The 14,623-nt window shown below is 31.6% G+C and overlaps 1 protein-coding gene across 1 annotated transcript in view; it reads right to left on the bottom strand.

Moving 5' to 3' along the window:
- Positions 1-14,623, bottom strand: part of wg (Wnt family member 1 wingless) — a 109,383-nt gene that overhangs the window by 75,057 nt on the left and 19,703 nt on the right. The window lies entirely within an intron of this gene.

Here is a 14,623-nt window from a genome sequence, read left to right as displayed (position 1 = left end):
ACTCTGTTAAATTTCGTCTTTATTTCGAATTTCTTTAGTGCACTAGCGCAAATAAGATCTGAAAGCTTTGGATCTGAAAGGGAGCTGAATGCATTGGAATTTATCAGCATTTGGCCCTTGAAAATAATAATTTGTAAACCAATTGATGACTACTTTTTGAAAACAGTGGTTCGTACAGAATCTATTAGATTGTCATAGTACCAAAACATTGATGGCCGGAATCTAAAGCCATGTATCCTTATTATATATATTAGGACCCTTGAGAAAGAAGACATAAATTATTTTTCAGTCATGGCTAAGATGGTTATAGATTTTGCTTACACATCACTATGGGTGCGATCAGTATCCCACTATTCTATACAGCTGTTAACATCTCGAGACGACGGATGAAGGAAGAAGTAAGCAACATACGTTAGCACAGCAAGAGGAAGGCAAAACAATGTCTGCTCATTTCAGCAAAGAGTTATATATAGAATCGGCTTTCTTTGCTTAAATTTTGGACTGCTATTGGATAAAAAATATACGCAATGCTACTCCTACATAATGACGCAATGTTGATTCATTTTTAGATTTAGACATTTTTAGATTTTAGATGCACTTTAGATTCTGTGAAGGGGAGGTAGCCAAATTAAAAGGACTATTCCTTACTTAAAGTTAATAGTTTTATATTTTATATTTCATATACACCCTACTTGACGACAAAAAGAGAAAAAGGCTTGACGATAGAAAAACAATTTTAGAAGAAAGAATTAGAGCTTTAGAAAACGAAATAATTTAGGCAGATAATCTTCATGGGATTTGCCATAGTCTCTTCTTCCCCCAAAAAACTGATAGATTCGTCGATGAAGGCTGGTTAATTATACATGATTTTTCAGAGGAATGTCAATTAGGAGTATTCGTTAATATATTGTTTAGTCAGTAGTTGCTGAGCGAAAACTGTTCTGTGAAAATTAAAAGTTATGATAAGAGAATAGAACAAACTATATTGTTGAAGGGTGGAATCGCAAACTCAACAAGCTTTTGCGAAATCCTCATCAGCAGTTTAAGCAGTTCCTTAAAACACCCCAAGGAGATTCAAAACACAACGACTACCAAATCCATTGTGCAGATCTGGATTTATTTGAGAGAATGGGTAAAAATAATACATTTAAGTGGCCAAGATCAAAAGCACTGTAATTAACTCAGCAGTAGCAAATGACATTAAAAAATATATTTAAATGCTCTAACATTCATTTCAAAACTGGAAGAGAGCTAAGAATATGTAGCCAACAATTCAAGAAAAATTCGATAGTTTGTTCTTTGAACATAACAGACTTTTTACTCACAATTTTAAAAAAGAGTCTTACAATTTTTAAAAAGGTTTTCCATTTTTGTATTATCGATGAACAAAGGAATCCATTGATAATTTTTAAGCACGCCATCATTTTGCTGCCATTTCGAAGCCTGGAGACAGGAAGAGAAGAAATTATAAGTACTTTCAATATAGATTCAAGGTGTTTATATTAATAAATTATGATTATTTATAATTTTTTCAGTTTGTGAAAACACAAATTAAAAATACATAATATGAATATATTTTTAAAATCTATATTTATGCATTCAAGTTAGCCTACAATTTTGCTAAAGTATATAACCAACATTATTATTCTAAGTTTATTGAATAATAATCAAGGAGGGTGGATTTTCGTCGAAGTTCCTTTACACTTTACAAATTACGATTACTCGTCCATCAGTGAACAATTTCGAGCTGAAATGGTCCTGATTTCGATTTGTACAGGAATGTTACCAAACTACACGATTTCTAAAGGGGAAAATAAATAAATATTCAAAAGGGCTGCAAATCTAATAAAACTGGTATCAGACATATATGTAGCTTAATTGTTAGTCATCTAGTACTGTATATCCTTCAGGTTATTAGTATTAATACTCTGTTTGTTGTTCGTCAATCATCTCATAGAGAACGGAGGCTAGCTGAAGTTAATTAATGTCCTCGTTGCTGAATCAGATCTTGACAAGGAATGAAAGGTGTGACTGTAAAGTGTCTTAGCAGGTTAGAGGCAATTTAAATTTATCCAGACGAAAGTCTTTTTCAGAGGCGGCTTGGAGAGAAAAAGAAATCAGATTTTCGGATTGCATTCTCTAGGATGCTGTTAATTAAAATTAGAATTAAGCTTAAACTAGCATCCTTTATGTATTTTTTTTAAATTTAAGTAATCGAAAACTCAAACTTCTTATCCCCCCCCCAAAAAAAAATTGTTCATCTAGTATCTGCAAGGTTTTTTTGGGGAGGGGGGAAGTAGAAAGTAATAAAATTTGTATTGATCATTCTGTGCTCAAAGAGCAAATTAAAAACATTTTAAACAAAACTTTTATTTAGAAAAGATACAAAGCCAAAGAATGGATCATGCAATCTCTAAAAACGGGCAACAATTTCTTTCCTTTGAACTCATGACTTAAAAACACTTTCATATTTTAACTGTAAAGAGAATGAAACACGTAAAAAGAATATTATTTACATTTGTGAAAACTTTCGATACATTTTTCGTTATTTTAAAATATTTGTATACAAAATTTATGTTGGAATAACTGAAAAACTTTAACAATTAATCACTTATATAAAATATTAATTATCATTATATAAAATATGAATGAGCATCTTTTATAGCAACCAGAACTGCTAATTTATATTCTATATTCTTTTTTTTAATTCTATTTCCATTTTTGTTTTTTTCAAAAGCTAGGATAATAATGAAATGACATGTTACATCGGTTTTTGGATGAAGAAAAGATTTGCAGTGTTGTGTTCCAAAATTGTTATATTTTTCTTCGTAAGAAAGTAATTAAGCAGAAAAATCCTCAATTGCAAAATTACTCTCAGAGGTACATGCTTCTACTCAATTTAAGTAATTTTGATACCAAACTTGTTTACTTCAGTGACATCAAGATCAACCGCATTTTCGATTTACAATATTAAGTTCTTTTAGGAATGCAGATTAAGATATAGATTAATTGTAGGTATGTTTTGAAATCAGGAGAGATAAAAAATCAGCAATGTCCTCGCCGGGATTCGAACCACGGACCTCTGAAATAAGCGCCGAGCGTGCTTACCACTACACCACGAAGGCATGCTAAGAAGGCTGGAGAAATAATTTATATATTCCACCTTTTAAAGGGTGGCTTGGGATTAGGGGACCCAGTCGCCAAATCCTGGTGGTGGAGAATTATCATCTACTACCTTTCTTAGTGTTCACCTTTCTTAGGCGACAGTGTAGAAACATTAGGTCTATTTTGAAAGCAGGAGAGATGAAAAATTAGCAATGCTCTCGCCGGGACTTCTCGAATACGCGTCGAGCGTGCTGACCACTACACCACGAAAGCATGCTAAGAAGGTGGGAGAAATACCTTATATAAGAAATAAACAGTTAATATTAGATTTTAGCCCTCATGGAAGCATCTCTGTAGAAGAGAATAGACGTCCAAATTATTGTAGAGAACACAGTAATTTGAATTAAGTATTAAAATAAAATTAATTTAACTTCTCAATTTGAATTAATGTTTGTACCTAATTGAACTGAACTAATTTAATTTAATCTTTATAACTAAATAAAGTTTTGAACTTAATTTCAATATAAAAACGTATAAGTCAGCTGCAAATTTAAAAGTAATGCATCAAATATTACCCATGAAAGAAAGATGATGAAAAGATTAATTCCATAATATTCGATTCCTATTTCTTACAAATCTTGACAAACATCAACTATAAATACCAAGTAGTCAAATAATTATATGACCCGACAACTAGGAGGCAGCGTGTGCCATTTATTGATAAAATGCATGTCTAGATAACATCAGATTTACTTAAAAAAAACAAGACATAAGATTTTAACCAAGGAAAGGGGGGATTCTTTCTTAGCTAAGCTATTCTCTCGGCACGTCCTGCTGTAGCTGAATCTTCATTGGTTCATTGAGCTACATCCAATAAGAGATTGAAGGAGATGAGTCTCAATCGGTCGAATATGAGGAAGGCCTCTGACACAGATTGGAACAAATGGGGAAATTGACATTTCCACTGTGTTTGCCTCGCAATTGTTTCATCTCGTGCACTCGTACACGAGTTTTGATGCTAAGACTATATTTTCTATTTAGGTTTTGAAAGAACTCGAAGAATTTGGGAGCAATGGTAAAGTTTCTGACTGCTCAACCCACGTCTGAACAATCTGAAATGACATAATGAATAATGACATAATGAACATGGACTTTCAGATTCCCAATAAATCAATTTGGGTTTGACGTTTCTGTTACTAATTAGTAGCACTCAAAGCTCGGTTTGAGATTCGAATATTACGACTTCCATTTTTCTCTCATGAAGCTGGATATTTCGGAATATTTTTATTCATGTCTGGAATAAAGAGTCAGATGAGTGTGTTTCTGTTCAGTAGGTTCAACACAAATTGTCTCAAAAAGTGATCCAACACTTTCATATTATTTACTAAAATATTAATTTTAGTAAATAATATGAAAACTTTTAAATGTATTAAACTGAATCTATGAAATATAATTTATAGATCAATAAATAATATAGCATAGAATTTGAGAAAGTTCCAGTAAAGGAAAGAAAGAAACAAATGGCTAGAAAACTTTGATTCTTAGTAGAACTTTCTCAGATTTATTGATATATTTTTATCGCATGAACACAGACTCTTCTATCGTAATTCTTGCTCCTGCAGCTGAAGGAGAACAAATCTTCAAAATTAGTTATCTTCAAACCTTCAAAATTATGCCTACTAATTTATGTGACTAATTCTTGTTTGCTTTAGTATCTCCGACATTTGTTCTTTGGCCTTTTATTTTATTTAATATTGGATCGCTATTTTAACAATTTCTCAACTGGCAGATACTCAGTACAATTAATAAAGTTCCGTTTCAAATTTGTAAACATCCAGTTTTTGATTATTTTCAAAATTTGGCAATGTTTCATTATATTCCGCATAGTATTTCTGTTTTTCTCCTGCATTATCTTTCATTATTTTATCACACTTTAAAAAACATTTTATTGCATCAAATGTTTTAAAAGTACAAATGCAGTTATTTTTTCCACATCTGCAACAGATTCATCTTTTTCCACTAAAAAAATTATTTCTGTAAGCCTATATTTTCTCGAAGAGGTCAAGTCACGATAACAAAATCACGAAACAGAAAAATTTCTCGAAGTTTTTATTGAAGAATTCAAAAGGATGAGTTTTTAGGTATTACCTCTTGTGTTCGATGCAGAATAAGGTGATGAATTTGCGGGGTTAGCTTAAATCACAAAGGATTTTAATTGGACTCGTAGCAGTGTTCGAAGTCCAAATTGGAAGAGAATTACTTCAGTGTAACATTTAAAATTATTGAAAATGGCAGTCTTTTATTCATATTATATTCATTTCGAGGTCCCTTTTCTTCAAGAGAGGAAATATACTTCTGAAGAAGGACCTATGTTTTATACAGTTTTATTCAAAACCTCCATGTACCTAAGATTGCTTACTTAGACTAATTTTAAAGATGTCCAAAAATTTTAATGGTATGAATTTAACAATGTAAAGAGCAGATATTTTTTAAGCTAAGTATTTTACATTTTGTAAACGTATTCAGCATAAAAAAAGCTCAAATATTCTAAGCAGTTAATAATGAACAAAAAAAGTCGGTGTAACGTAAATAATTTTATGTTACTAAGAAGTTATAACAAGATGGAAAACCACAAGGCAATGCAAGGTAGGAAATGCCTTCCTGACGCTGTAGTGACGACACAGTATACAAGAAAGGATGGATAGCAGTAGGTTGAGAAAACATGTTTATTATGCTAACTGCAGCTAAAATGTTGGAAATGTTAAAATTTTAACATCAGACTTTGGTTTTATACTGGTTTTTAGATATAATTAAAGTGAAATATATTTCATGTATAGTTAACTGGTTATTACATTTTTTCATCAGAAATGAAGTAACAAAATGTTCACTTTTTAAACGAATACACACTAGCTGGAAGAAAAGAAACCTCGCGATTAATGAAGAATATTTGGCCTTGACATATTATACACTCAGACTTTCAGTAAACCATGTTCAATAGTTATTTTTAATTTAAAATATTTAACTTAATATTTAAGTATAAAACATAAATCTAAAACGTAAATTTCAGCAATATTCCCAGTAAGAATTTGTTTCAAAATAAATCATCGAAGTTAAAATTCATGACCTTTTAGCTAGACGTTGGATTCGGTATTTTCTTATTCTTAAAATACCAAGTTCTCTCAAATTTTAGTCATGAAACTGCACATAAAGACTTAAAAATAGGTGCATCTTAACAGCAAAATTAAAAATTCGTTTCCTGAACATCACCGCACATCTAGGGTAATAGAACATAAACTCGTTTATTTCGATGTCTGCAACAAGAAACGACTTTATTTAGGATAGCGCTGACATTAAGTGACTCATCTTGACAAGCTAAATAACGCAATATTTTCCTTAAATAGACTTTTATGCTTGCAAGAAAATATTTTATGGGGTAATGTTACAAGCATGGTGGTGTATGCGATTTGCTTTCGAAAACAATTTGTCATGCATGTCCAGTTTGATTCATTCTTGTGATCACTTAATCTAAATACTGGTGTTTTACTTTTTCCTCATTCCAGATTTCGGGAATGACAACATGGGAGGGTCTCATAAATAATAATGACCGAGAGCATTTGTCTTTGTTACTGCACACTGACCTTGAACTCATGAGTCAATACAACATTGCCCTGCTTCATCTCACTTTTGATCAAGAATATACTTGAGATGAAATCAGGGTATCTTTTATACCGCTTTCCTTACTAACAACATCTCGAAATAACTTTCGGAAAACGGATTTTAAGCCCCCCAAGTTTTAGAAAATACATGATAGGAGTCATGAAAGTTTCACTCCTCTTTCGAAACCTGAACCTGGGACAATGGCATACGAGCAACAAGCAGATTAGGCAGCAATCTAAATTGTAGGTCTGATTTTTGATAAAATTAAAAGTGCGTAATGCAGAAGAAGAGATTTGATTTTTAAATACTTTAAATTCGTCACATCATCGCACAAGACAAATGCATGTAAGCGTTTTTTGCTTATTACGTGCTCCGCCCTTAGACACTACACGGAAAGGGAAAGATGCCCCGTTTAAGGGAAACTGGCTCGTATCCACGTTACACATAGAGAAAACCACGAAAACGCCCACGCAGCCAGCCCGTTCGCCGGGACTTGAACCCCGGACCGAACTACCAGTGTTCAGCGTTTTTTACCGCTCGGCCACTGGTGGGCTACATATAAGCGTTGACTTATGATATATAAAATAATCTATACTTTTTAAATAGTATTTAGTACTCCTATCTAATTCTTAAAGCCGTGGGTTCAGTTTATCAAAATAGCACAATTTCCAAGTACCGCAACAGGAAATTTAATCTTAAATTACTGCAAAGTACCTTTGTATTTTTCTATGAACTAAATACAGGTAATTGGGCCTATAGTTAATAATGGAAATTATTTATTTTACAAAACACATTTTGCTGTATTGCAAATAAAACTTTAACTAACAAACCCCGATTTAGTTCTGTATGGGAAAATTTAAGTTAAATTTGATGAGAAACTATTAATTAAAATTATTGCTAAATTTTAAATAAAGAAATTTAATAAAATATTAAGTAAAATTTACTATAATAAAAGTGTTTTAGGCATCTAATTACTTTAAAATCATTAGAATTGAAACAGTAATTAGCTAATAATCAACGAGGTAGAATGAAAGCAAATCACAATAAAAATAAAAATTACATTAGTTAAAAAGAACTTCAGGTAAAAAAGAAAGCTTTAAAACAATTTCTTTTTTTTGTTTAACTTAGGACTTCTTAATGCTGATTCACACAGCAGAAATTTCGCTAAACATTAAGAAAAGAGTAAGAGTCCTCGTTATCGCACTTCTGAACCATTAACTCTAACTAACGGTTTGAGCCTTATGATTAGGTCTACATTAAATAATTTTCACCAATCCTCTATGAATGCATCCGTTCTTTTTTTTTTTTGTTTTGCTTCTCTGCTTAAGCTTGCCTTCAAAACATTCATTTATGATACGATGTATTTGAAATTCTCTGTCTCTTATTTGTAAAGTTAAAAATGTAATTCTAACAACGTGTTTAAAGTTATTCTGGTAATTTTTAATTATAAGCTCAGGAATTAATATCTCTCAAGCTAAACTATTAATGTAAGTGTCTTTGTTGTTGACAGCAATTTAATACTTAAAACCCGACAGCTATAGATGACTCAGAAAGCAAATACAAATGATGGAAATACGGAAATCTATGAATACTTTGTGATGTTTCCCACAGTTTAACAAATGTGTCAAAAGAAATGTCGAAATACAGGATTATCGATTTATGCCTCCACTGAACTAAATAAATTGGTATTGGTTGAGTATAAAGTTCATTGAATAAATTCTTAATAATCCAAGACTCATTCGAAATGCTTTCCTAATTTCTGTACTGAATAATCTTCACCATTTACTTTTAAATAACTTCATATGCGCTCTTAAATATCTCTAAGGCGGAGAGCATTCTACTTCATGTTATAAAATTACACTTGACCCGGTAATGCTATTTTAGACCTATAATTCTAACAGGCATGAATCGAGTTACTATGTTTAAAAAGAATGTGAAAGACTTGAGAAGGTTAAACCAACCTTTTTACTTAAACAGAACTTGGAACATAAATACACGTTCCTTTGCTACAATATCCACATCTCATGGTTATGCAATTAAATACAACAGTCCAAATTAAATTAAATGTTAAGCAGTAGTCGAAGATAACACAATTAAACTATACTAGAAGCTGGCTCAATAACTCTACCAGACATTGAGAATTAAAAAGTCGATAGTGAAAGACAACAAAGCGAAGTAATTTCAACTGTTACAGCTGGCAGACACTAACCATGTAGAGTGCCAAAAACACTCTAGCTTGGTTCCTACGATGATTTTTAAAGTCATAACAGGTTTAAGCCGAGCTCCGTTGTTAAGCGATGAGACCCTGCTACATCACCAAAACTGGTTTGAGGATTTTTCTTAAAAGTCTTCTTCTTTCTAATTTTTTCGGATTTATGCCAAGTTGGTATAAGAAACACCAATCACAGAGAAGAAAACATTGGTCGATGGTTTTGCTGACTCAGCTATACATTTAAGCATGCGCAACTTTCTCTTCCCTGATTGGCTGTGGCTTAAACCCTGCTAAGCAGGTGTGAATGGATATAATGACTTTTATGCCTTAAATCACAAAGGTCTATGCCGAAAAAATCATTGTCTGAATGTAGTCTAACTGTTTCAAATCTCAAAACCTCAAATTAAATACTCACTAGTAAATAGAATTCCGATGGGGAATACAGAAACGAGAAGTTATAGTAAAAAATTTTGAAATCATAATAACCGGTTAATTAATATAAGGTTTCCAACAACGTAAAAAGTTTAACAAAAACTTTATCTTCTGATTGTGGCATTAGGAGTTTAAAATTTCTAAACATGATTTTAGAAATCTACGATCTTCATTTACTTTATATACATCATAATCTTAAAAGCCATTAGTTTACCAAAAGATGTAATTTTCATTAAACGCGTTTTCACATCAGTTAATGTTTATATAACTTTCCAAATTAGGGTATTCTTAATGATGCTTTACTTTAAAATTTCTCTCCTTAAAATATTCTTTCAAGTTAAATAGGTAATGTTTTCAAAGTTAGATATGGATTACTAATTAATTAGATAATTACGATTCCCGTTTAAAAGTAGGAGTTCAAACTATTCTACTTAAAACTAAGGCTTTCTATCTAAGATTAGGAGGATCGTAGCCCTATGGTGGAGGGTGGTCAACAAAGGTCAGTAATAAATCAATTAGACAAGAAATAATGGAATTAAATAAAAAAATTTATAAATAAATTATTAATAAAAAATATTTTTAAAAAATAAAATCTTAAATGTTTCAGATTTTAAATTACGTCCAAAGAGGCGTTTTATTTAACGTTTTGTGTGTTACCTTTACTTATTAAATTTCATGTTCTTCGCACTTAAACCATAAAATTCAGTTCAACAGCAATATCGCAAAGTAATTCTAAGATGAGCATATCTTTAGAATTTCCGCTACAGAGTCTCTAGCGATGAAGATAAAAATGTTTTTCTTTCCCGTACAGTGTTGCCATTGCTCGCTTTGAAATCGTCAAGCATTTTAATAAAAATTCGTTAAAGTTTTACAAGATATGAAATCGATAATAAAAAAAATTCCAAATTTGGGCTTCCAGTTGTCCATGTTCAGGTGGAAACGTACGTTATTTAAACTTTGATGGCTCTAGGTTCCGTGTTTTATCACAATGCGAAAAACATACATACATTTATGCAGATTCTTCGTTATTTAGTTTCTTTAAATATAATACAGGGCTCTAATAGTTGGTTGCAACAATTTGAAAAGTGAACCGACATTTATAGTGAGCCAAAATTAATAGTCCTTCTGGGTAAATTGCCCCTTTGACTAATAATTAAATAATAAATTTAAATACTAATAATTAAATTAAAATAATAACAATAAATCATTAATAATTAAAATACAACAGCGAACTCTTCTTATCTCGGGATTTATTTAGTATTATAATTTCACACAAAAATTAAACCCTGATTAAAACAAAAGACAGAACATTTTAAATTTGTGTCATGAAATTCTAGAGCAAATCTGTAATAAATCAAGAATTTTAATAAACGTTTTACCCTGAATAAAACTGTAACAAGCTTCAGTATGTTATTGGATACAACTAATTACAGATCGAACTTCATTTTCATTCTGTGTTAACCGAACAAAATGTCTAATGTCTGAGATACAGTACTCACTTTTAGTTTTCCAAAATGCTGCTTCAAGTTTTAATGCTATGCTTGTTTGGACAAATTCTGCTAAACCTGAATGGTATTTTGGATAAAAGAGCAATGCTTTTCCTATTGAAAATGACATAGACAAGGTGATAAGCGTTGGCAACTCTCCAGGCACATCAAGCGCCCCATGTCCGGCAGCCGCCAAATGATTGTTGAATTAATCTGGGACAGTTTTTGAGCTGCTCCTTCTCGGTTTCCTTTTTACAAAAGAGAAAGAGGAGGAAATTCAAATTCGAATCACTTCCTTTTTCATAAAAGTGAAGGAAAGCCAAGCCCAGAATTCAGATGCTTGCACAGAAAACTATTTTAAGGCAAGTACTGCAAAAAATATTGAACTTAATGCTATAGTTCATGAAACAAAAGAATTTATAAAATTTTCTTGAATGTAATGCATTTGAAAAAGGAATGTTAAATAAGGCATCATTTCAATAAATGGTAATTTTATGTACATCTAATTAGAAAATTTCTTGAAATATGGCAAATAATTTTATAAAAGTACAACAATTTCATCACTACAAGTGGCAGGGTTTAGTAAAATTCAAATCAGAGTTCTTTTTCTAATAAAAATAATTTTCTGATAAAAATGTCTAATTTTTCTAATAAATCCAACGCTGTCAGTACCGCAAAAGCTTCAATTTGTTAAACACAGTCATTTTGCCTTTAATGAATTAGAAAGTCTTCATGCCAGTACGAGCAAAATTCGTTCAAATATTCAAGAGCGACTTTGCTGACTTAACCGTTTCTCCCTATCTTTCAGCGATATAAATTGAAACGCATGAAATGCAGATCTAGGAAGCAAATGATTGTTGAATTAATGTGGGATAATTTAACTGGTTGCTTGCAGAGTGTAGATTTCACTTCGATAAACAGCATTCTTTATTAAACATGTAGATGGTCCCTTTGAAGATTTCACTAAGAAATTTTTTCGCTAAGAAATTTTCAGATAAGTGTGAGTATTTCTTATTTAATCTGTAGGGTCACTACATTTTCTTGAAGCAAGAAACGGGAAAAATGTGCAATACCCTCACCTAACTCGAACCCTGGACCTCTCGAATGCACGTCAAGTGTGCTTCTTGTTACACCAAGAAGGATGCGGAAAGGAGGGAGAAAGTCTCTTCTAAATTAGAAATTTCTAGTAGTAAGTAAGTACTAAGTACATAATAATACATGTTTTGTTAAATGCAGTGTTTGCTCTATAAGAAGTCAAGAAGTCAGATTTTATATTTGCCTTTTATAAAAATGTTTTGAAATATTTTCATAAAATTCTGCATCTTACTCTAAAAAATTAGGTTAATAAAAACGCACATGTATGATTATTTGAGGAAATAAAGGTTATATCCATTTTTTCGAGGAAACTTCATATTTCACAAAAACACCATACGTATTTCTGATGACCAAATGGGAATCAAAGATTGTCTTATTACATGATATTACTATCTTTAATCTTCTAAAATAATAATGAGATCTTTTTACGCTGTAAATATACATGCAATTGAAAACATTTTTAAATAATGACGGATGTCACATGAAGAAATAGATATATTAAAATGCATTTGCATTAATGGCCGGTTAAGCACCTCTTCATTCTTGCCAAATTATTATTGAATAAAAACATTCAGTGTATTTCATTTGCGTAAAAAAACAATACTTCTACAATATTTACATTTACACTGTTACAATTACTACATGTTGCGAAATGTCCAGCGGCTGCGCGGTGAGACAGCTTCCACGCAAAGCGAGTTGAAAGCGAGGCTTCTCTAGCGGAGCGGAGAAAGTACTGCCAGCTGAGCAGTATGAGTCTACAGCGGGCTTACGGTTGCCAAAAAGTGGCAGGGTTGCGAAATTTGGCACGAAATCCCCCATTTGGCGACAAAATTGGCGATATGTCACAGACGGAACCAGAATATACTAGAACGCAATTTTAGCGGTTTTCTCGGGAATATTCTCGAAGGTAGATTAAAACTATATATGCCCTGCCTGTACGGGAAGAAAGTAGTGTCTTGAGTTCAGAGATTAGCTTGGCAGCCATCGACCGAGTTGGGAGCTGTACTTGCCGTGAGGCTGTCTTCATCGTTATAGCCCGAAGGCTGTGCTACTGATTGTTTCAGCGTGTTTTTCGTAGTTTTTCGACAAACATAAACATAACTTTGGAACTGACCTCTGTAAAAGTGCTTACTGATGAATATATTGTGTTTTCATTCTTCATCAAGTGTTATCATTAGCAATTAAAAAAAACCGTAAAACGCAACATTATTTTTATAACAATACATTTATACATATATCTTTATAATATTTATACCTTTATAATTTTTCAATACATATACTTCTTTTAATACTTTACAATTTTTCAATACTTATATCTTTTAATACATATACTTCTTTTAGTACTTATATCTTTATAATCTTTCTTACATATGTCTTTACAATATCTAATCTTTATACTAAAATCTAATATATATATCTTTATAACTATACATTTATAGTGAGATAAACCAGAGGACTACATGTTAAGAGGACGGATAAGCTTAGGAGAAATGCCTGAATAAATGCTAGTGAAGAACAATTGACCTTTATTATTCATTCGTTAAGCTTTTGGCTAACAAAATTTAACATTGTTGTTATCTGAAACACTTTTTGCATTATGTAAATATACGTTTCATGAGCGTTATATGACAATTATGTGACAGGGATCATTTCTGAAATGACGGAAATTTATGATACAAAGAGATTTAATCATGTTAATATTTTTAGGGCACAAAAGGGAAATAACCAAATTAAAAAGGAAATTTTAAGAGCTCTTATAATTTAAATCCAGAATTTTAACCTTACGTGCGTACTTTAAATAAGTTTTCTCCTTTATTTTTGTAGCTTGTCAAGCAATTAAGCTTCTGAAGAATGTTCAAAGAAGCTTCAAATCCATTGATATTAGTTGGGCTGCTTGAAACTATATATTTAAATTTCACTCGTGATATAGATTTTATAACGTTTTAAGTCTTTCACTGTTGGAAATTATGACCAACTTTTTGGTAGATGTTAAACGACTTATCGCTATATCTGAAGTACAACAGAAACTAGAGAAAGGTGTAAAACACCCTTTACCTAAAACTTAATAACATGAACAGAAAGCACACATGGTGGTGCCAGTATTTATAGAGAGAACTCAAAGTAGAAATTCAGATGTAAAGCTAAATTTAAATAACTAATAGCCAAAGGCTATGCAGAGCAATTTAGCGCCAAGTTGGCTCGGACTTCAACGGCTTGAATTTAACTATTTGTCAAGTACAATGCAAATCTGAATATTGGAACTCTTTTCCTAGAATAGCAAACCTAGTAACGTGGCCTTCAAGAGGCAGAACACTTTTTAACATAACAATCGCAAATCTTCATTTAAATACACGCGAAATTTGCATTCTATCTGGAAAACGGAAAGAGAGAAATGACAATAAAGATACAGCACATAAAATAACTAGCTATTCAAATTAAAGGAAACCTCGCAATTTAAAATTTTATACGGTTCTAAAAATGTATTTTTAAACGAGAAACTGATCGAAAGCAAAGAAAAATGGGAATTTTCAGAAGAGAGATGCAGATATAGGCAGATTAAAATGACATGCTGGAAAGGCTCACATAACATGATAAATTAACCGAAGAAAATACGTAAATAAATAAGCTTAATAAT

This window comes from Stegodyphus dumicola, chromosome 2, assembly GCF_044657685.1.
Source record: "Stegodyphus dumicola isolate Sdum_Otavi_A_Nest chromosome 2, ASM4465768v1".
Taxonomy (NCBI): Eukaryota; Metazoa; Arthropoda; class Arachnida; order Araneae; family Eresidae; genus Stegodyphus; species Stegodyphus dumicola.
This window is presented reverse-complemented; position numbering and strand designations above follow the sequence as displayed.